General features: G+C 41.4%; 1 pseudogene; it reads right to left on the reverse strand.

Moving 5' to 3' along the window:
- The window catches only part of LOC119899473, a 69,385-nt pseudogene that overhangs the window by 12,969 nt on the left and 34,889 nt on the right, over nt 1-21,527 (reverse strand).

The following is a 21,527-nucleotide window of genomic DNA, read 5'->3' on the forward strand; positions in this document are numbered from 1 at the left end:
AGAATGAAAACTTAGACTAGCCATGCAGAGCTTTTTAATGTTTGGACAACCAACCTAAAAGGCAACACCTGGGCAACAAGAAACATCTGTCAGTCACATGTTCCAGTAGTTTCGCTCACTTGAAAAATGGGTTGGTTCAAACAAAGGGTGGTATGTCCTGAGTTATTTAACACATCTAGATGTGCATACCAGGAAATGAAAGCTGAATTCATGAACTCTTGTCTCATATTCATCTTTTGATCTTAAACCCAAATGTCTTCAGTGAACAGCAAAAACAAAGAATTTGCCTTACTGCTCCAATACATTTGGAGGGGACTGTATGTCTGAGCCCTATTTTATTCGGTTCACTGTATGCCTACAGGAACAGCCTATTGTTCCAGCACCGTTTGTCTCAAGAAGCAATCTTCACAACCTCTCCCACTCACTTTGTTTCAGTGGTAGCTTCCGCTCTACCTTCCATCAACACATTTTCCTCACTCAAGGTCAATGATGCCGCACAATCTCTGTGCTCTACACTGAACTCATTCCTGGATGGTCTGTGTCTTCTATTCACCAAGCCTGCTCACCCAAACCAGTCCCATCCGTGGCTAACTGATACCATCCGTGGGCTCCCTATTGATCTCAGAACCAGTGAAAGAAAATGTCGAAAAAACCTAAGACCCTGCCGACCTTAATTGCTCCTATCGTCCTTCTCAACAAGCATCAGTTCTGCCAAAACTGCGTTATACAATGAAAAAAAATAAACCTGTCTATTCCCACCCTGGTCCGCTCCCAGTGTGTGAACACAGCACAGGAAAACCTGCCATGTGGCAGTCCTTACACATGTCTCACTCCATCTCCCTCGGGAAATGGCACAAAAGGCTCAACACCAAAGCTAACATGTAGCAGTCTTACTACATCTTTTCCTCTGTCCTCCCAGGTCAATGGCACTTCCCTCTCCTCGTTTACTCATCTCACAGAGAACAAAGTATCAGAACTCCTGACCCAAGCTGTCCCTCTACATGCCCACTGGACCCAATTCCTACGAATCTCCTCAAAGCCATATCTCCTACCGTGGTCCCGACAATCACTCATGTGATAAAAACTTCACTGGCTTCAGGAACCTTCCTGACCACTTTCAAAAGGACTCAGGTTACACCCTTGCTCAAAAAGCCCTCACTCAACCCAACTCAAGTTGAGAACTATCGGCCAGGTTCTCTTCTACCATTTTTATCCAAAACTATCGAACAGGCAGTCTTCAAACAGGTCCAAGAATTCCTCTCATGGAATGACCTCCTAGATCCATATCAGTCTGGTTTTAAGAGTGCCCACTCTACTGAAACGGCTCTTCTGTCTGTAACAGAAGCCCTAAGGTCAGCTAAAGCTGCAGCCCAATACTTGCGATCACACTGTCTCGGCGCAGATCACAGACTGTCTCTCGGACATATCTGTATAGATGAATGAAGACTGAACTCTAGGTCATTCCAGCCAAGCAATCTATCCACCATAACATCAAACTACACATTGGCTCCTCAACCATCACTCCAACCATGTTGGTGAGAAACTTGGGTGTCATGATTGATGACCAGCTACCCTTTTCAGACCATGTTGCTGAAAATCAGGCCCTACCTCACTCAGTACGCCACCCAGCTTCTGCTACAGGCCATGGTTATCTTTTGCCTCGACTATTGCAATGCCCTCCTAGTAGGTCTTCCAGCTTGTGCTGTGAAACGCCTACAAATGGTTCAGAACACAGCAGCGTGTCTGGTTTTCGATCAGCCCAAAAGGACTCATGTCACTCCATTACTGTGTGACCTCCACTGGCTACTGGCTATTGGGTCTGCACCTATCTACCTAAACTCCATAATACAAGTTTACGTTCCTTCTCGGCCACTACACTCCTCCAACAAACGCCGCCTGGCTCAGCCATCCCTTCACACAAAGTAATCTCAGTCCCGGCTGTTCTCATCTGTGACACCACGATGGTGGAATGAGCTACCACACGCCATCAGAGCAGGGGCGTCCCTCTCTAACTTCAAGAAGCTCTTGAAAACTCATCTCTTCCGAGAACTCCTAACCTCTAACATGCACTTCCTGTGCTCTTCTTCTATCCCCTTACAATTACCCTGTATTGATTGCACTTTTTTGTTAACCCTTACTTCTTTCCCTAGGTATTTACCCCATTGATGTGATATGTGCTATTAGCTCTTACTAGTATTTATTACTGCTGTTACTAGTATGTATTGTCAGTTGTAGATCTCGTGCTGTATTTGATGCTCTGTTGATGCTTGTATGTTATTCCTGAAATGTACAGTCGCTTTGGATAAATTTCCTCGGGTAGATTGTTCCAGAGCTTTGGTGTCCTAACTGCAAAGGCTCTGTCCCCTCCCAATTTCAGCCGGGTCTCTGGGACCACAAAAGCCTCTTTCTTGAGGATCTCAAGTTACGAGCTGGTATATAGGGTACTAGTAGTTCAGCAATATAGCAAGGGGCGAGACCACATAAAGCCTTAAATGTAATCAGTAAAATCTTAAAATCAATTCAAAGTAGTGTCCTTAAGTTGTAACGAGGCCAAAAAAAGGGTGATATGCTCGCGTTTCTTGGTTCTAGTTAAAAGCCTGGCAGCTGAATTCTGAACATTGAAAATTATTGATCGTCAGCATTTGTTTTGTTATGGTTTCACAATGATGAAGACAGTTGGAGTACAATTAAATACAAAATAGAATGTAGGCTCTACAGGATGTTTTTTCCCCCAGAGCAACTACAATGTTTTGACCAAATGATATACAGTTTATTAGGCATTCTATCTCAAACGGCTTGAAAAATAGTGCATTTAGCTACCAAAAGTGGGAGAGAATGCCCCTGGAACCCCCAAGGTTTGGGCTAAGATATGAATGTTTACGTCTACCTCGGCCCCTTCATCTTTGCAAAATCAGGTAATCACAAGTGGTATAACTGGGAACCCTATAGCAATTGTATTCATTTTTTTCCGCCGCTAAAAGTGATACTGCGGCCTGGACGGTAAGTGCTACAGACGCGAAACTCATAGGGTGCGTCCAAACCCCTGCAGCAAGGGGGTGCTATACGCAAGGTAATTGCGTTTGGGACTCCCACACACAAAGGCGCATTATCTAAAACCTTACATCCATGCATTTGAGGGATTGAGCTGAATGAGCTCCTGGTTTAGGCCACACCCATTTCCGACTATACTTTTTTTTTGGAATGGCCAATCTACAAACTTGGTGACCTTATGTGGCATTCCCTCCTGAGGGGCTATGCAAACTTTGGTGCAATTGCCTCCTAGGTGGCGCTGTGTAACAGCAATTATCAGTTCCTCTATAACCACAAGTCGCATTGACATGAAACTGAAGCCCACTTGTTCAGGATGGCTCTTATGTTATTGCAGATTAAAGACATAAACCAAGGGGCATTTTGCTGCATAACTACGCACCAGAACATTGCGCATTCATAAAGCTTATATCTACATGTTTGGGTGATGCTGCCAATTCGTATATAGGACACGCCTCTGTGCAATGACAAAATTGCGAAAACTGAAAAACCTATTTTAATTAACTCCTCTGAAGTGGCAAGTCCAATCGGCACCAAACTTGGCATGGACCATCTCTGGACTCTGAAGTTTGTTCAGGAAATTTTTATCTGCAAAAAAATGTGCGACTTATATGTTAACATTTTTTACACCAAGCGCAAAAAACAGGAATGGCTGTTGCTTCTTACGTTTGGGAAGTCCAATGTACACCAATCTTGGGGATCTTATGTATCACGCTTTCCCGAGGGTCAGTATGAAATTTGATGTCAATCTGCCTCTTGGTGGCGCTGTTGATTTGTTATTTTGTTTATCCTATTCACCTGCAGTGCTTTGTCAAATGTCTGCAAATAATTATGCCTAATGTGCATATCAATATGGCGATTGTGATGACGTTATTAGATACAAATTTTACTGTGTTCACCTGTAGTGTCTCCATTAAGTACAGTACATTAGCCTGTGTGACCATGAGATATTGCCTTAGCTAAACTTTAGCTACCTTATTACATTAGATAGTAGCTAATGAGTCATGCATGTTAGCAAGACAAAAGTTAACTATATTTGTCTTTTGGCAAATTAGCTGTAAACTCGAGGCACTGGTAACTTAGTCTCTTGTTCATCACCACTCACCTCCACACAAGCTAAAAAAAAAAAAAACACCTGGGAGAGAAGCTGGTAGAAGTTAACTTTTATTTATTTTATTTGATGGATTTGATTAACTATATGATTTAAAAAAAAAAAATTTAATACACACACACACACACACACACTTTTCACTTTTACTGTTTAATTTTATTTATTTGATGGGCTGTATTAAATTAACTCATACAGTTCATTAAACAAACTGTTCTTTTTAATTAAAATTGTATTTTTATTTATCTATTTTTATTTAAACACGCACACACACACACGTGTTTATATACACATATATACATACATATACATGCAACAATTGTCTATAACTAAATAATATAACTACTAACTTTCAAATTAGTTCAGTTGAAGTTAATAGATTATTTTTAATAAATGATCAGACAATAGCAAAGATCTTTGGTTGTTTAAGACCTGGTGGCCTAACTGTTAAAGAAACAGTTATTTTATTCAGGAAACTCAGATCAAACAGCCAGATCAGTCTCTGTCTATTGATAAACTGGTAAAAGTTCAAGACACTTCAACTCTGATAGTGGGTGGGTGTGTGCATGAGAACGCCTTTACATATAAACTCTGTCACAACCATTGAAGGGGAAATTCATTTATAACGTGCCAAAACCTTTAACATAACGATAAGCTCCCTCCCCACCGCCCATCCCGACTTTTAAAATAATCTCATATCCATCACAGCAGCAAGGTGTAGGCTATGGTTTTCACAAAACATATACGCCTAAAATTTCTCAACGCCACTGGTTGAGTTAAAAAAAAACAACTAGGCTTAATCCCTACTTTGAACTAGGCTACTGTTTTTGTGCAAATGTATTTAGGCTATAAGAGCAATATTCAGTGATTTTATAAAACGTTGCTTTGCCTAACACCACTCTCTCCCCATAAGTCCGAGCATCACTGGCAGTAGCGGCCGGAGTTTATTTCTATAAGTTTCAGTTGCTGTAGTGCTTCTGCAGATGCTTCAATAAATAAATCTAGAATTGTTCATAGTTGAAAGCTTTTTTCTGGTCGCACAGAGTTTACAACGGACAATGTTCTTCTGCCTCTCACGTTTTCCATTCTTCATTTAGCTTTTTGGCTAACAGCTGACTTGAACAACATAAGGTCCAGTGCAGCACATCATTCAGGAATGGTGCTTTCAGTAGCGCAGTAACGCAGCGTTCCATGGAATACCGTAGTAACTGTAATAATATAACTGTTTTGGAAATAGTAATCTGTTACACTATTCTTTACTGTGAAAATTAATGTTATTACTGCCCAACACGTCACGTAACACAGATGTCCGAGAGCGACTGGGCTACACACTGCGCAAATGTGGAATTGGGCACCCCCCCACTTTTTGTACTTTTGTGAGGTTTGTCAAGCACGCCACAGGCAACTTTTCAAAGTAAAGGCTCTGAATTCAACTTGAAGCATTCCTGCAAAAAACTTTCTCTGGTTTTCATTTTGTAGGCAAGAAGAGGAAGGGAATATGTGACTAACTGTTGCTGTCATGACTGAGATCTTTTTCAGCACCAGCCCACTATCAAGGAATTAATTAATTAATTAGGCTTTCCTGCTATAATTTCAACGTTAGCCATAACAATGGACAGTATGGCCAGACAGCTGATTGACGAAACAAGTTGTGTTTGTGTGTTCTCACTTTAGAGTTTCTCGTTCTGTTGTAGTTTTCCCTGTTGAAGTTGTACTTATCAGGTTTTGACCTGCCTGGAAGCCAGATGGACACATCCAGATCAATTTCATATTCCTTAGCATTGGCCCAGTACTCAGCTAGAGCCTGGTAAACCATTATAGTAGCCTGAAAAGACAGACATAATCAATAAACTGAACCCATATTACCATACCATAAAGCATTAATATAGACACATAGATGCATCCGGACAGAAAGAGAAGGAGAGTCCTCTGTTACCTGAGTTGATCCATAGCCCCCGTCCATGTTCTGTTGTTGAATGAGCCATCTGACCACAGGACTGACTTCTTTAAAGGCCTTTAATATCGGAAAGCAAGAAAAAGGGTTGAAATCTCTGCTATTTATTAACTATTAGCACCATTATCAGTAGGTCCAAATCTAACTTGCCCAGTACCTTTAACCTACAAAACTAATGACATTCCCATCAGTCTCTGCTGTACTTTGTTTGTTAATGCCAATTAGCAATTGTTAGCATGCTAACATGCTAAACTAAGATGGTGAACAAAGTAAACATTATATCTGCTAAGCATCATCATGATAGCATTGATGTAAGATGGATACATTATAGGATGCTAAAGGTTATTTATTACACTGCATATTTTAAGGAGAGTTATTTATGGTAATTGACAAATATAGGGTAATTTTAAAAAAGAAACGTAAACAAACAAACAACAAATTCATCTCTTTTTAGAAAACGTTCTAGTCGGGGAAATGTCGGTCTTCACCAACCTTTTACTCTTGTAATGTAGTAACATGTATTATGGCTCTGTTTTTCCTTTTCATGGTGAAACATGCATAATCAAATAAGTGTGACGTGTGTTATGGTATGTTGTTGTTTCCCGTTTATTTTGTTAAATCCTTCCTCTGTTCTTTTCTTTACGGTTTCTGGCTGTACTACGCAACTGCCACACAACTCACTCACTCCCATCTCTCTCTCTCCCCACTATGTCCACTCGGACAAATAGCATCAGAAGATAACCGTCCAGGGTGTACCCCGCCTTTTGCCCAATGTCAGCTGGGATTGGCTCCTGCCCCCCCGCGACACTGTACGCAGGATACGATGGATGGATGGATGAATAACTCAGAAGAGAGCTCGCGGTCCAGTGGATTTCAAGAATAAGAAAGGGAATTTGTGAGCAGATGATAGCGAGGTAGGAGGAGGAAGAGAGCCACGTGTTTAATTATGGCCTTGTTGACCTCCTCACTTATGTGTATTTATAGTTGGTCCTGTTCTTTCGCATCTTTGTCTATTGTCAAGCGTTCTTGCCTTTTCATCAGTGTTTTCCTGTGCTTTTAACCTTCAGTCTGATAGTTGGACTTATTGCAGATATTGGCAATCCTTGTGGACTTTTTCGGTTATTATTAAAACATTCAAACTGAACCTGCTCTGCCTGGTGTCCTGCATTTGATTTCTAATCCCTTGATTTCATGTGTCTGCGCTTGAGTTCACATGACAACATGCTTACCTTGGCCTTCACCAGAGCAAGAAGAGCATAAGCTGTGGCCTCCAGTGTGTAAACGTGTCCCTTAGGTACAGGCCAGTGGGACATATCTGCAGAAGACACATACAGTTTCCATCACTTTCGGGGACATTACATTGACATACATTCATTCCCCGGAGACTTACCCTAACCCTAATCACTACTTGACTAAACCTTATCCTAACCTAGGGCTGTGCGATATGACAAAAAATTAATTTCCCGATATAGAACATTTTTTATAAATTTAATGAAATATGGCATTTCGAACTGTATCTGGGGATATTTCTCTGCATTATAAAGGTGGGATAAGTGATTCTAGAGCAATCCAATACCATGATAAATACCATGATAGAGTGAACAATGACAACAAGTAATGTAACTAACATTAGCTAGGTTGTGGATTAGCAAACAGACGCTACTTGCTGCTGCAACGCTAAAATGAGAGGACGAGACGGTCTCAGAGCACAGCAGCTGCAGACAGTGACACTCACAACTCTCTTGCTGCTATAGCTAACATCACAACAGCAGCATGTCTTGGTGAACTATAAAGTAAGCTGTATGTCCATGAGCAAGACGTTTAACGTTACCCGACTAACACACACATCATGGCTGGCACTGCTGGAAAGTGTTGTGTGGCTCGTCTATTTATTTTCCCCTGCAACGCCGGCATGTGTGGAAGAACGGGGTGTGGTGAAGTTAGTTTCAAGTTGGACCTTTACGCTGGACATTCGATAGATGCCAAATTCCAACGCAAAACTAACTTCACTGCAGTGCAAAGCAGCGTTCACCAAAATATTACGGTAAAGTGAGGAATTTACAACACAACGAAATAAACGATAGAGCATAATTGTAAAGAATTGATGTTTTTCTATCGTCAAGCAGTAGATATCGTTATATCGCATAGCCCTAACCTAACCATGTCCCTAACCTTAACCTCACATAACTGTCAGTACACTAAAGGCCAAAATATTAATGTGAATATCCACCAATAGTGAGTGTTTTTTATAATGTTTTACTTTAATCTCTCTGGATGGTACACTTAAGTACCATGTCATGCCATGAAGTTGTCAACCTAAAACATTTATCATTCACATTTTAGGGACCCCATAAGGAAGACGAGACCCCCACATTGTGACTGTGATAACAGATTTATGTTCTCACATTACTACTCCCCTCTAATACACACCTTTTTATTAAAATATAGTACTTGTAACAGCTTCATTGACTATCACACTAACATATATACAAAGTAACCAAACAGTACATTTTGTTTCTGATTATGTTTAAGAATGTTGCATGAGGAAACCTGGGGAAGTAAAGTTGCAAAGGATCGCCTGGTTCAGTTTGTTTTCATTGGCCAGGGCATATGACGTCATGGCAACGGCATATGGGTTGGTGAGCCTGGGCAGACGCCTCTCCAGGTATGCCACTGCTTTGTCTTCACTGCCTGGCAGACTCTGGCCAGAAGGAAAAGACAGTTAATAAATAGATAATAAATAGAGATAATCATATCCAGAGGCTTAATGAGTGGCAGACAAAGAGGCAGAGTGGAAATCAAGCTCCCATGTTTGTAGTTGTGGCTGTTTCAACCTGTTGAATGGTGTAGTAGCTGTTTTTATTAGTCAATTTCCCTGTACGCAATTACTTCATAGCTGTCCCGAGCCCTGTCCTGTCCCCTCTTCTAAACTTTCCTTTGTTATCAGGAAAACCAAGTGGGCCTTTTTCAAAAGAGGCAGAAATCAGTAAAAGATGAAATATTGAAAAATATTGGGCCCCATAAAGGAATGTTTTTCTCTTTTCTTTTAGCGCAAAGCAATAAGAAAATCCTACCTGGGACTCTTTAAATGTGCACTGAGTATGGTGATGAATTGCATTTGATCTTAAATTGAATGTGTGTGCCAAGAAAAGTGCAATTACCGTTAACCCATATAAGGGCAGCAGAGTGCCATGAGCAAACCACAAACCAACAAGCCAGTGATATTTGGCAATTAACGTTTAACTCGGGCAAAAGAAAAAGAACATATAGATAAAGGAGCCAGATGTAGTTTTTCCAATGAAATCACTTAAGCCTATTTCTTGCTACACAATTTTAAGCTTGATTTCTTGGTGGGCGAAGTCGGCGACCGCCGGGCTGTGATCAGGGGTAAAAAAGCGATCGATCTGCGGTCGTCAGTCATTATATGTGAACTACACAACGCCACATCAAAACGACTTGCAAAGCATCGCTGACCAGTTGCTAACATTATCCGGTGCAATATAGAGAGCCTAAGTCACACGCTTCCGCTTCTGGCCCATGGGAACTTATTTCAGAAAAAGATATGTACGGTAATCAATGGCAATAGACAGATAATATTTTTTATCCTGTTAGAATTGAGCCCTTAATTACATATATGATGTTGGTCAATTTAAACTATAATTTTGCATGTCAAGAAAGTGTCGTTTTGTGTGAAACCCGTTCAATGAACTACATCTCTCATCTCGCACCATATACGTCGGCAACATGTTAGCGCGGTAATTCTATCTGAAGTTCATTGCTTCCTTTTTTTTTTTTTTTTAGTATGATGAGCTGGATACCATATTGTGCCAGACAGATTTTACTTTAACAAGAGAGTATTAATATACTCCTTTGTCTGTTTTATTATTTATTTAATTATGTATTGATTTGTCACTGGGCCAGACAGGGGGGCAGACACAGGGATGGGGGGGCACAAACAGACAGCACAGAGAAAGGACAACACCTGTAAGAGAAGGGGGAAAGGGGGATGGAGGGTGGGGACAACAGGGAAAAGCAGTGGGAAAACACCAATTGCAGAAAGCAACGAAACCTGCAATAGAACAGAGAGGGGGGCTTGGGGAGGAGAAAAACAACAACAATAAAAATAATAATAATAGTAAAAGACAACCAGCCGAACAGCAGCAATAAACAGCTGACATAGTAAGACAACTAAGAGAAAAATGAAAACAAGAAACAGTCCAGCACACTAAATAAGCAACACAGCACAGCCACAAGAGCTGGAATAATAACAATTTAAATAAGTAACTGAAAGAAAAGCATCAGGAATAATTCTACCAGGGACAACCTAAATTTGTTTGTGTCTGTGTGTGAGACTGATTGTGTCTGTGTGCATGTGGGTGAATGTGTCTGTATGTGTGTGCGCGCATGCATATATATATATATATATATATATATATATATATATATATATATATATATAAATATGCGCGAGCACGGCAACACCCAATGCCCAGCAGCCCCCTGCGAATCCCGCGTGCAAGGTCGGGCAAACGAGAGAGCGCAAACGGAACAACACGACAGCGAAAGCCAGCGGAGAGAAACACCAGCCCGGCAGCAAACGCGACGCACAGGTCACCGTGCACCCGCCAATAAAAGTCCGCCGTCCCCCCAACCGCCGGAAAAAACTAAGGCCGCCCCATGCCCAGCACGCCCCCCGGCCGCCATGCAACACCAGCCAAACCAGCAACGAGGCAAAATCAACTAGCTCAGCTGCATGCCACCAACAACCCACCCACCCGTCAATGGCCGAGAACTCCAGGCACAAGGCCAGAACAAATCGGAGCACAGCCCTGCCCCGCACCCACACTGCACATCCCGAAAACTAACTATAAAACTCAGTATCAGTAACAACTGGCCGACAGAGAAATGGGGAAGCATGGATCCGAGGCCAACGAAGCAAAACAGGGACGCAAACTGGTCCCTCCAAGCCAACGAGGAAATGCCTCCCCCGGACTCCAATGCACAAACTAAACGCCCAGCAGCCATTCAGAGACCCTGCCCAGGGAAAAAGCATAATGCATCAAGATGCATCGGCAATCGCCCCACAATCCCCACCAAACCGCAATCGGATCAACTCGCGCAGAGACCCCCACCCCCAGACCCCCCAAAGGACCCCAGACCGCATGTCCTGGGGGAAGCTGTACCCCGCGCCCCAAGGAAGAACAGCAGAAAGCCATGCCGGGAAGTTCCCTGCCGCCAGGGAGCAATAACGCGGGAGAACCAGGCCAACGGTCCCCCAGCCCAACCAGAGGCATCCCTCCCTACAGTGCAGGCAGCGCCCCCGGACGGGGGCCCAGTTCATTGCTTTCTTGCTGCTAGCTAGATAACTTAGCTAGGTTTGTGGTCTTTGTAATTATCTATTTTCACAGTCTTATACTTCAACAGTTTTACATCAAATTGCGACTTTGAGTTTAAAATTGATCTTTTAATTTGACAAAGATTTTATGTGTAATAGGGATGCAATGATTACAGATTTTGTTGGGACGATTGTCAGAGAAATAATCACGGTTTCACGATAATTATGCATTAATTAATTTCACAACACCAGTAATGAGTTAAGTTGATTTTTAATATTTAATTACATTAACAATTATATTTTTATAATATGTAAGTATTATTAATATAAGAGGAATATTAACTTTTATCCCCCCTTTTCTCCTCCAGGGGAAATTGTAATAAAGGAGAGGAATGAACTGTTCTCTTACTGTCATCAACTCAGATCCATTCAGTTTTTGTGTAAATGATGGAAAAAAAAATGTGTGCAGTGTTAACTAAGATTCAAATTATTTTCAGATTAATGAAACCTTTATTCCTTTTGTGCAAATACTATAAAGGGCAATTTCACGGAGTTGGGCTCCTGCAAAAACTTTGTAATGTCCCATGAAGTAGACCTGGTTGCCTGCACAAAACAGGCAGAATGGACACAACCAAAAAAAAAAAAAAAACACTCCATGGTTGAGCCATTATTGGCATAAGGTTGTTAGCAATAATGCTAACCTTATAGTCACAGTAAATAAACATCATAAATTAGCTGCATTTGTAGTGATGCATATTTTTTGTAGTTTGTTAAAGAGTGAAACCAGATTAAGTATCAGAATATGCTACCCCTGATATCTTATAGATGAGATAATATAGTATTTCAACATGCTCACCATCTCGGTAAGTGCACATGGAGTGAGTAGTGGTGTAATATAAAATGATTCTGTGGTGGGAGCATTATTTGAAATGATGTTATAATATAATCAAAAAACAGAATATGTCACAATACTATGAGAGTTATAACTTTATGGGACTGGAAAAGGGAACACATAAGGTAGCATTTTTTGATAGGGCAGAACGACTCGATAGATTCTGCTGTCGACTTGCGCAATGGTAGCATTTTTTGACAACGCAGCATAGATCGTCAGAACACGGGGTCTATGGACGCATCAAAACCGTGGCGCGGCTCTCACGGGTCTTAGCAGACACCGGCGTAACACTTCAGAGCTGTCTATAAAGTATACAGCTTACCTCTGTAGCCAACAACTGTTCTCCTTGTTTATGTACCACAGCACAAGCACCAACTGGCAGTGGGTGGAAGAACTGATATTATCAGTTGTCTCATCTGCCAGAATAAACATTCCTCTTGAATGTAATCTTCAAGAACTGACAGCATGCAAAAGTTTTTTTGCAGTCTTTGAGGTGCCTTTGAAAACAGTAGCTGTCTTAAGGTGCTCCTCCAACACACTGTCCTGCAAGATCTACTGAAAACGGCAGGGTGGTCAGAGGATGCGGTCTCATTGTGGCCGCGCAAGGCCGAGGTTAACTCTGCCTAGCATGGCTAGCTTCACTGTATTATCCATTATGTACACTCGTGTTTCTTAACCTTCTCAGATAAATGTATCGTGTCGTTTACTCCTGTAACAGTCCGTGTTGTATCCGTCCCCGCCGTTTTAAAAAGCAAGCATGGGAAACAAAAAAAGGTATTAAATCATTGCATCCAGCTAGCCAAGGCTGAAAGCCTGTGTCGGTCTTGAGTTCCGCATTCATCTTGTCAACGTCACGTGTCCCTCTACCACCTACTTATTGGCTTGGGGCAGATCCTGAAGCGCCCTTCAGGCATCAGATTTGAGGTTGACGCTGATTGGCTTAATTTCTGTTGCTATGGGCATATCTTGTGTGAGCAAGAGTCAGCTATTGGCTGTGCTGCTGTGCTGCTTGGGCGATCTCTCTGGGGCCCTTTATATACAGTCTATGCTGGCGCCCCAGAAGAGATCAGTGGATGAGAAGGAAGTTAATTTCACCCCCAAACGTAATTATTTACCCTATTTTATATATTACACATTATTGTACATTTTAAACACACACACATAAAAAGGTAATTACTGTTTATTAAAAAATTATTTTAAAAATAAAAATCACTTTCCACCCATAGACTGTCTATAAAACGTTTCCACCACCAGGGAGGGCGGCGCCCTAGCCAGCCATCACTATAATAATATAATATAAGAATAATCTTTATTTGTAGAGCACTTTTCAAAAACAAATGACAAAGTGCTTTAAGAAAGTGTAAAGACAACAATACAAAAACAATACAAGATAAAAGCAAGAAAACATTGAAAAGACTAAAATACACATTTAAGATAAATATAAATTAAGTAAAATAGAATAAAATAAAGTCAAATAAGATCAGGAAAGGCTCTCCTATAAAAGCATGTTTTAAGAAGGGACTTAAGAGTTCACTGACTCAGCCGACCTGATTTCCTCAGGCAGGCTGTTCCAGAGCCTCGGGGCCCTGACAGCAAACGCTCTGTCCCCTTCAGTTTTCAGTCGAGACTCTGGAACAGACAACAGACCTTATGAGACGAATGTTCATGATAAACCCTGTCTGATCGGGGTTGATTAATGTGGGTAGAAAAACCTCTAACCTCTTGGCTAGAAGCTTGGAGAGTATCTTACAATCCACTCCAATCAGGCTAATTGTTCTCTAGGATGAGCAGCAGTCAGAGGGTTTATTTTATTATTTTTATTAGTGATATATTGGCCAAATTAAGCGTCTGGGGCAATGAGCCATTTTCAAAAGACTCAACAAACATTTTGGTGAGCGGTCCTGTGATAAAGGTAGCCATCTTCTTATAAAATGCAGGTCAAAACCAGTCGTGGCCAGGGTCTTTACCCCCTGGTATTGACATACGCTCAAGGAACCTATCCCTAAGCTCAGTGTTGTTAGGGTGACCTGGAGAATACGTTTTGATAGAATTCTCTCATAATGTCAGTCATCTGCTTGTTTTGAAAGTATTGCACTGCTTTACTGTCTTTTAGTGAAGAGATTAAATTTGAGTCCGTCCTACCCTTTGCTAGACGAGCTAAAAGCCTACCTGGTTTTTTGGCAGACTCAAACAATGCTTGGCACAAAAAATAGAAATAAATTTTCCTTTTCCTTTCCCTTTCCCTTTCTGAGTTAGGAAATTATCAAGAGCAGAACAAGCTGCGTCTTTAGTAATACTGAATGAGAGGGGAACCTCTTAAAATCCTGTTCCAAAACAGACACGTGTTCGAGTGACTTGAGTGATTCCTTCTTTCTAGCAGACGTATATGATATAATCGTACCTCATAGCTATGTGTTGTGTAAGAATATCATTTATTCAATATATTACATTTTGTTTTTCAAAGTGTATCATTTATTCAATATATGAACTGTATAAGCATGCCAACCCCTAGTCAGATCTGTGTGGTAGACTGAACTCTGAGGTGATACTCTGTACGAGAGACCAGAGTTGACAGTCTAGGAAATAAGGTCCTCAGTGATATCCCGTGGAATTTGAAAGTGCTGAAGACCACCACCAACACTTGGTGATACTGAGGACAGATCTGGGCTTCAAGCGGGCCCAGATCTAAGTAAGGAGGAGAAAATTCCAGCCAAACAGGAGAATGGTCTGAGAGAACATTTGCTTTGATAGAGCATATTCTAACCCTGAGCAGAGTCTGCATTGATGTGAAAAAATGGAAGAGTAAACACACCCCAGTGCGAGACGCTCCCCATACAAAGACCAATATTAAACAAGCGGCGGGGGGGGGGGGGGGGGGGGGTGCTGTCAAACAAAACATGGGTAAAAATCGAACCAGAAAAGTAAAGAATACAATATCCAGATGGTGGCAGAGCACCCCGTGACACTGAAGGAGGTCAGTGCCACAAAACTCTCCCTATAGCCCCCCGCACTCATACATACATACATATATAGCCTGTCCGGGTTTTCTTAAAGTTTCGTCATTAGCTAGTTAGTTAGAAAGATAACAAAATGGGAGAGACATTGAAAGATATTTTTTTGTGTCATAAGCTAATGATGCTAGAAGTTACCCAGCAACATAAAATTAGATTGCAATTGAGTCATCGACACAAGCCTGACTTACTGGAAACATGTTATTCCTAATGGCATCGCCACAGCTAGCCTCGAAGCATGGTCGGAGATTTTCGGCAGAGTTTGTTTCGGTTTCGTGGATTTTTCTTTCTGCTTGACTTCATTGCCGTGGGTCGCGTCGGGGCAAGGAAACGAACAACAATTGTGACAATTGTTACATGGGTACGAGAGCTTGGCAAAAACAGAGCCTTCAGCCAGCCATCGTCACGTGACCGACCTAACTTTCCCTTTAACTGCCGAATGAGAAGCTGCAAATCGGAAGCGTCGTCACCGCCACGGCATCGATTGTAAGTGACACGTTTATATTTAATTCCCTACCAATTAGGCCTACCTTTACTTGGGCGTGCAACGCTGGGTGGTGATCCCGCAGGTTCTGCTTCAAGTGTAATGTAGGTATTCGCTCCTTTAGCAGGAACCTTTTAATAGCAACCTCCGCTTTTCTCGTCACAGGAAAAGGAGATCTCTGTACCCTCTCTCCAGTTTCACATCCGCCGTCGTCACCGGACCTAGCACCGCGCCCGTTCAGCCCTCCTCAGATTGAACAGTCTGTGAAGTTACATTGCCGTGTTTATTTTAAATATAATTCACAACTAATAAAGCATACTTACAAGTTGTGATTGTGAATTTCCAGGCCCAAACAGAGTCGGAGTTGCATCATCTTTTAGGACTAAACGATGAACTGTTGCCAGTGTTCCGACAATCTAACGACATGTTGCCTTGCCGGAAAATGCTACCATAGCGCAAATCGATAGGCTCGACTCTACTCTGCTGCTCCGTTTTCCATTAGAGATAGAACCCAGAGATAGTACGTAGCTCCTCAACTCAACACATTTTTGTTCCGCCATCACTTCTCATAAAACTGTCAATATTTGAAATCTACACAGCTGATTTCTCACCTCAAAACTTCTCAGAAGTGGATTTAGTGATGAAATTCCATACAAAAACTGTAAGATATAAAACTTTCTGTTGCTGGCTGCACACAATGATGATGCAGTGAATAGTGAATATTCTCTCTGACCAATCAGTAGTTTGTCATGTATCCCTCAGCTCGCTTGGAACCTTGACGGAGGTGAGGTGATACAAAAGCTAGCCGCTTGGCAAGCTTTATGACGCGTTTTCATTGTGACGTCACACTTAAAAGAAGTGAAGGCTGGACTACAAACGAGCTTTCTGAGTTTTCTGTGGGAGATGGGAACTCCCTTTGGGCTGAACTTTGGGCTTTTTCACTTTGCAAACCTGTTACATGCACAAAAAAAGATATATAACTCAATAAAAGGAGAAGGGAAAAGCCAAAAAGCTCTTTAACGTTACCTGGTCCATGCTTGTAAAATATCCACCACGACTTGTAACGTGATACGCTATCAAGTTTTTAACCGAGTGAAGTCTGTGCAAGTGAACACATCCACATAAAACGACTGCTACACCCGTGTGTAACAATGTGATTAATCGCAAGAAAATCATACGATTAATTGCCCAGCACTATAATTAAATATATTAACATCCTAACAGTATACTATTATATTAAAATTTAACTAATTATCTAATGTTATAATTGTCACAATTGGTCCTGTGACACTTGGGGGTTTCTTCCTTTATTTTTCCTGTGGTGTTCTGTGGGCGTGTGTGGGTGTGTCTTTCACTTGGCAGGGAGCTGATCACCTGGTGAGGCGGACACACCTGTTGCCAATCCTCATCTACACCTGGCCTTAAGATGTGGGGCTCCCTAAAACTCATCGCCAGATTATTCCTAGCCATCGCATGGTTGAGTACTTCAGGCCAGCTTTGTTACTTGCGCATTTAGTTCATTTCTGTTTGTGTGTTCTCTGCCTTAACCGGGACTAACAATCTATTGTTTTTCTCCTTCTTCAAGTTACCGAATCCGGTGTGATTTAGTCCTGCTTGAGGATCTTTAGGAGAGTTGTCTGCCACTGCCCAGGACGGCCTGCCCCTGCTCACATCTCACCACTCTGTACTACTAGTTCCTCAGTTCTCTGTAGATAAACTCTTTTCTTTAACTGGCTTTGAGTGTTCTGTATCCGCACCCCGGTCCTCAGTCTTACGAAAACCTAACAATAATATTATTATAATATTAATTATTTTATTTACACACACACACACACACACACACACGTATGTGCTCCCTCTAGCCTCCTCCTGAAAGCAACACGTTCCCCTTGTTCTGTTTTGCTAAAGTTAATGTAATACTGTTCAGTAGTCTTCTTTACATTAGGTGTGGCGTGGGTTGTGTGGGTGCTGTTGGTGTTTCGTGAATCTGTCCCTGCTTGAAAAACTACACAAGCACCAATCACAGTAAAGTTTGTTGTGATCAGTGTTTTAAAAGCGGTTTTTAATATCAAATTTTCAAAACATCTGTTTCAATATTTTAAAAAGCTTTGACAAAATTTTAAAGCCAATGCTGAGTGTACAGATACCAGGGTCTTCATTTCCATAGTCCTACAATGGTTAAACACCATAGTTGAACACAAGGAGAAAGAGCACACACGTAGTATAAACACTGTTACTTTTTGTTACATTTTTCACTGTGCACCTAAATTTCCTTGTGTGCTCTAAATTTTTTCATTTAGGAGCAGATGTCCTACTTGGAAAAAGTGGGGAGGGGGGCTAGTGGGAAAAAAAAGTGGGGGGAGGGCAACAGGACACAACCAGCCGTACAACAATAAACCCCACATATAAAACAACTGAGGGACAATGAAAAAGTCAAGCAAAATAAACAACACAGCACAGCCATAACAGGGGAACAGCAAAGAGCCTTGCGAGGGAGCCCCCGCAGCCAGGGAGCGGAAATGGAGGAGAACCAGGGCCGACAGACCCCCAGCCCAGCCAGAGGCCTCCCTCCCTGAGTGCAGGCAGTGCCAGCGGCACCTGGTCCCCGCAAACCTGAGGCCAGCCCAGTCCCACCAGACAGTATGCATGCAGAATTTAAGATCAAATCTGGGCTTACACAATTAATGCATGAGGCCCATTGTATGCAGGTGAGGTACTCACATTAACAGCACATAGTGTGCGTGACTCCTGTATAGCAATGAGGCAGAAGGCCGTCATGGAGGCGTCTGAATCCACGCCGAGCACATCCCCCTATACACGCACACACATATATAGAAAATTGTTGTTTTTATTGTTCTTTATTGGCACCAGGTTTAAGAACTGTTGTTACGGAAATCAGTGCACGCACAATCATTGATCTACTGAACACATATCCAACTTCTCTAAACATGCCGTCAGGTTGCTGTGCGTTGACAATCAGAAACTTGACAGCGTCACAGATGACGTTGCTTTGTAGTGCCACCAGACTGTTGGCCATAGCAAACACCTTGACAACATAGGCGGTCAGCCTTAAGGAAGAGAGGAGAGATGGCGTTCTAACCGTTATATGGAGTCAACCAATGATGTGCAAACATTTCAGTAATGTTTGGATGCCTCACCAGGTGCTACTTTGGTGAATGTCCCACATAGCAAATGACCCATCAACTTTACGGTAGGCAAGCTGGTTCTGGAATCCTGGGCAAAAACAAATTTCACAAAGTTTTTACTGATTGCCATTCAACTCTCTACTGAATCTTTTCAATGGATAATTTTGGTCCTATTAAATTAGACTAGTCAGTTTCTCATTTTTTTCCTATAGTAATAAATGCAGCCTACCAGTCTGGATGTGTTGGAGGGCTTTGTTACGTTTTTCCAATCCCGTGGTTTCCCACTGGTTGGTTTTGTCCAAATATGTGGTTGCAATGACAGGCAGTGTCATCATGATCATGTTCTGCTCTCCAGGGCCTGACGGCTGTTTGATCAGATTATCCACAGAGTTCTCACGTATGGTGTTCTCCAATAGCGCACTTATCTGCTCCCCTCCTGTGTGGCCAAAGATAAAGATCCTCACAAGGAGGTTATTTGCAATTGAGAACAAACATCATTGGCAACAATAACAGCAATGCAAAAAGGAAACTATCACATTATGTTCTCAAATGTATCATAATGGGTCCTATTATAATGCCATCGCAAAGTCAATGGTAGCAAGAATGCAGATGTAATGCAACTATAGATTTCTTTGTATTTACACCTGTTCTGGTGATGTACAGTATGTAGAGTGTTGCAGACAAGGTTATGTTTATGAATTTTGTTTTTCATTTTGGCAAAGTCTGTAATGGGTTTGACTAACGAATATTAGAAATGTCATTCACATACAAGGTAGATTTATATATGTTTTACTAAATTACTGTCATTTAGCAGAAGCAGGAAGGATACTGTTTGGAGTCTCCATTTAAAGAAAGGCTCTGAACATCATCTGACACAGCAGCAGGAGTGGTCAGGATCTAACAGTAAGGCATCACACCTTAGAGAATTTGCAGTGAAGGCATAACAACGTCCTTGGAAACATATACAGATTATCTCTTTTCACTATTCACTGAGGTTTCAGTTTCAGTTACTGCTGTCACTACCGACAACTTTGGGGTAATACACACAAATAGATATTGTGATCATCAACATCAGCTTCAAAGTAATGTGATTATCTGGTCTGAATAGTGCTTATAATGTTAGTTAGCTAGCTATATTTATCAATAATCATGATAATAATCATATTACTAATCATTGCCTCTATTTTAAACTGCAAACCGCTCTATTAAGCTACATAGTCTTCAGTTTCAGTAAAATATGTCCTGTGATCTCACCTTTCACATAGATTATTGTGCTCATAGGTGTGTTTGGAACCAAATCTTTCAGAGGAATTTCACTGTTGATTATTTCCTGTTGATTACCATCTGAAGGAAGAGACAGTTAGCAAGTTATGGGATCAGTAAATAAAAAAGCAGACATTATTTTTTCTTTATTGCAACTACATCAAAAGTAAACTTACCTAAACTTTTACCAGGGTCTAGTGTTATAATCTTTGGAGATTTTACCAGTACGCCTTCAGGCTGGAAAAACAGCAGTTAATAAAAACATCAGGAACAAGAGTTTACTCAGTAGAGTTTAGATTTCCACCAGGTGCATCTGGGGGCATGTAGGTGGACATCAGAGAGTGCAGGGGTGTCCAGTGTGTATGCATTTTGTATAGTATAATATTATCCTAGTTTCTGATGGTAAAGCACATACTGCAACGCCCCCACAACTGCCAGATAGAACAAGCTTGAACAAAGCGTTTTTTTATAGTAGTGTACGTTTTCTTATAAAGACGTATGCAACATTTTCAATAAAGTGTTTTCTAAACTTCTAAATTTAAACATTGTTATGTATTTCAAACATTTTGTTGTAACACACCATGCTTGACTTTAGTGGATCATAACATACTGGGTATAGAGTTACAACAAACTAAAGATGCTCCGGTTCAAAATGAGACCAATATGGATATCAAAATATGGCCTGCAACAGAATAGCTATCTGCTTAACCATGCATTCTTTGGGAAGGTAGTGCCGTGCAGTCAGTGGTGTCCTCAGGTGGTCAGGGAGAACATTCCACAAACTGGGAGCAACTGAGCAGAAAGCCTGCTCTCCCATAATGAGGAGCTTGGTCCTGGTAGGTTTCAGGAGATACACTATATTGCCAAAGTTCTGGGACAGCCCTCATTAAATTGAGGTATTGCAATCACTTCCATGGTCACAAAGTATATAAAATCATGCACCTCCATTTGTGAAAGACTGGGTCGCTCTCAGAAGCTCAATGAAATTAAGCATGGTACTGTGATAGATTGCCACCTGTGTCTGGAAACGTGCGTACGCCACTTACCAAGCAAAGGTTGTGATCTATAAAAAACAAACTTGACGGGAAAATGTGCATCGCGTACATAAACTCTGAACCATGCACATAAAGAGAAGAAATGAGAAAAGGCGACTCACATGGCAGAAGGATGAAACTGTTTGAAATGAAGGCCTACTACTGTGTAAAATATATCAAAATATTAGGCCTACCTCTGAGTAGTATAGGCTTGAAGCCTTTCTAAATAATCATACACTCATTTGATTGATT

Source organism: Micropterus salmoides, unplaced genomic scaffold (genome assembly GCF_014851395.1).
Source record: "Micropterus salmoides isolate LMB-PRFRI ecotype aquatic unplaced genomic scaffold, ASM1485139v1 Ms_hic_scaffold_12, whole genome shotgun sequence".
Taxonomy (NCBI): Eukaryota; Metazoa; Chordata; class Actinopteri; order Centrarchiformes; family Centrarchidae; genus Micropterus; species Micropterus salmoides.